Source organism: Corvus brachyrhynchos, unplaced genomic scaffold (assembly GCF_000691975.1).
Source record: "Corvus brachyrhynchos isolate BGI_N302 unplaced genomic scaffold, ASM69197v1 scaffold933, whole genome shotgun sequence".
Taxonomy (NCBI): domain Eukaryota; kingdom Metazoa; phylum Chordata; class Aves; order Passeriformes; family Corvidae; genus Corvus; species Corvus brachyrhynchos.
This window is the reverse complement of record NW_008237401.1, coordinates 547629-550846: the sequence shown is the minus strand read 5'-3', so window position 1 is coordinate 550846 and position 3218 is coordinate 547629. Positions and strand designations below refer to the sequence as shown.

The 3218-nt window shown below is 59.0% G+C and overlaps 1 long non-coding RNA gene across 1 annotated transcript; it reads left to right on the top strand.

The window, feature by feature from the left end:
* Positions 1–6: 6 nt before the first annotated feature.
* Positions 7–1015, top strand: LOC108445850. Its single transcript, XR_001860877.1, has 2 exons — positions 7–805; positions 886–1015. It is a non-coding gene; the product is annotated as an uncharacterized LOC108445850 (long non-coding RNA).
* The last annotated feature ends 2203 nt before the right edge of the window (positions 1016–3218 follow it).

Genomic DNA, 3218 nt, shown 5'->3' with positions numbered 1-3218 from the left:
GCCAGCCCTGGGCTGAGGGAGAGCAAAGCTGGGGTCACGCTGGGGCTTTCCTTGCTGTGGCCATGCCCGGAGAAGCTGTTCCGCTGCAGATCCCACCCAGGAGTTTGGGGGCTGCACATCCCACCCAGACAGGAGTTTGGGGGCTGCACATCCCACCCAGACGGGAGTTTTGGGGCTGCACATCCCACCCAGGAGTTTTGGGGCTGCACATCCCACCCAGACGGGAGTTTGGGGGCTGCACATCCCACCCAGACGGGAGTTTGGGGGCTGCACATCCCACCCAGGTGTTTAGGGGCTGCAGATCCCACCCAGACGGGAGTTTTGGGGCTGCTGATCCCATCTAGACGGGAGTTTTGGGGCTGCACATCCCACCGAGGAGTTTTGGGGCTGCACATCCCACCCAGACGGGAGTTTTGGGGGCTCGGAGGGGGACCGCAGGGGTTGCAGCGCGCCCGAGGTTTTTTTTTCACCCCCCCCCTCCCCCCTTCCCCACCCGCCCCCCCGCCCGCCTCCCCAGCTGCACAATTGTCCCCTCGGTGGGTCCGGCTGTGCCGAGGAATGTCACTCCCCGCCACCAGCGAGGACAAAGCGGCCGGAGGATCCGTCACACTCCGCTGACCACATCGGGGAGCCGCTGCCGGTGACCCCCTGTCCTGTGCCTGCCCGCACATTCCCGGAGGATATTCCGTGGTTCCGCGGGCAGGGAAGCAGCGCTCCTGCTGCTGGAAACCAGGGATTCACTGGGATTTGCCGTGAATCCACATTCGGACCACAAAGCGCCGCGACCCAAGGCGCTGACACGCAGGTTGGTGAGGAGAAGTGAACTTTGGCAGGGAAAAAAAAACGAAATAAAATAGAAATCTGACCTTAGTTCCCTCGTTCCAGCCGGGATTTCCCAAACCCAGAGCAGGCAGAAGGGACCCAGCCCTGGCACAGACCCGGCTCCGCCGCCTGAAGAAATAATTAAGGACTTGGGCGGCCTAGAAATGATTTTTTTTTTCTCATTTCTGCTCCACAGCAGAAGGACCAAAGGGGTTTATGAGGATTTTTTTGGTTCTTCCATTTGCCTTTTTCTCTTTTTGTTTTTGAATCCAGCACGCGGCCGGAGCAACCAAGAGCGCCAAGCCCAACCGCATCCTCGCTATAAAGAAGATGGATCGCGGCGTGCGGAGGCAGCGAGGTGACAGCAGCGCTCGCCTCCATGACGAGCATTATCCATCAGCCCTTTACAAGGCAGCGGGAGCCGGGACAATAAGGAATTGCCCGGCAGGTAAAGCGTGTCCCTGTCCCCAGGGAGAGTCCCTGTCCTCAGAAAGATTCCCTGTCCCCACGCAGATTCCCTGTCCCAGGGAGATTCCCTGTCCTTAGAGAGATTCCCTGTCCCCTGGCAGATTCCCTGTTCTCAGATTCCCTGTCCCCAGGGAGATTCCCTGTCCCCTGACAATTCCCTGTCCATAGAGAGATTCCCTGTCCCCACGCCAGCCCGAGGGAGCGTCCACGCTCAGGGGCTGCCCAGAGATTCCGGGAGGATTTCCGACCGCGGCTCCGACCGCTCCCGGTCCCACCCCACCATCCTCGCGTTTAATTTAGGACCTTGGGGTTAGAAACAAACAAATAAATAAATAAATGCAGGGAGAGAGGCTTTTCTGATTAAATTACTGCTGGCCACCGCCGGAGATCAATTTCAATTTCGCCCTGGTTTTTGTTGGGTTTTTTTTTTTTTTTTGAGGAGGAGGAGGAGGAGGGGGAGGCGCCGGGGAGGGCACAGAGGAGGGGGGAGCAAATCAGACTTGCTAATTCCTGCCTGTAATTATTCCTAAAGGGAAACGGTGCCGCGCGAGGTCCCTGGGGCGCGGGGAGTCATTTAGGGCTCCTCCGCAAGGTTTCCATGGGATTTGGAAGGAGAAGGGCTCCGTTCTTGCCCCCCACCCCCCGGTAATTGTATTTGCGGTGCCGCAGATGGTGCTGGCTCCGCATCCTCGCTATAAAGAAGATGGATCGCGGCGTGCGGAGGCAGCGAGGTGACAGCAGCGCTCGCCTCCATGACGAGCATTATCCATCAGCCCTTTACAAGGCAGCGGGAGCCGGGACAATAAGGAATTGCCCGGCAGGTAAAGCGTGTCCCTGTCCCCAGGGAGATTCCCTGTCCTCAGACAGATTCCCTGTCCCCAGGGAGATTCCCTGTCCTTAGAGAGATTCCCTGTCCCCAGCCACATTCCCTGTTCTCAGAGAGATTCCCTGTCCCCTGGCAGATTCCCTGTTCTCAGACAGATCCCCTGTCCCCAGCCACATTCCCTGTCTTGGCCTGGATTTCTTTCCCCAGCCCGTGCTCCAGTTTGTCGCTGTATCTCCCCAAATCTCCGTTTCCATGGATTGCACCCCACGGATTGCACCCCACGGGTTGTACACGCAGTGCACCCCAGGGCTGTCCATCCCATTTCTATGGACTCTTCTCTTCCCCAGGAGCCCCGGACAGGCGAGGCCCTGCCCGGTCACACGCGGCCCCGTGCGGGAGGGGCAATGCCCAACATTTGCCCTCAACCCTTCCGAGTCCCTTCCAGCTTGGGGCGTTCCGCGGTTCTACAGCTAAAATCCAAAAGATCTCCCGCGGCTCCGATCCCGTGAGACCCTTTTGGTCCCGGGGGTGTCTGGAATGGGATGAGGAAGAGCCGGGAACGAACTCGAGCACGCAGGGGAGGTCTCAGGGGGTGCTGGTGGCCGGGAACTAAATTATTGATCTTCCTGAATGCTCGTGGCGGTGAAATGGGGCTGTCCTTTGCAGGAATTTTCACGTGTTTAGGGAGCACCGTTCCTCACGCAGCTCCGTGGGTCCCTCCTGTCCGAGCAGCGCCAGTGCCCAGCTGTGCTCGCACACCCGGCCTCTTCCTCCCCACCACACGCTCCGCTGCTGCTGCTGCTGCTGCTGCTCACGACGGGGTTTTCCAGAGGTTCTCTGCGATTCCCGGCCGCAGGAAAAGCAGCTCCGGGGGGCTGCAAGAAAGCCTCGACAGCTCCCCCATCTGGGTTTGGAAACCTGGGGAGAAACGGGGAAACGGTGGAAAACTCGGGAACCTGAAAGAGATGCCAGGTTATGTAAACAAATGTTGGGTTATTGGATCGTGAGGGGAATGAACGGGAATGGGAGAGCGGGATGATGGAGCTGTGTCCATCCCGAGTGTCCATCCTGCAGCATCCGGCTGTGTCCATCCCGAGTGTCC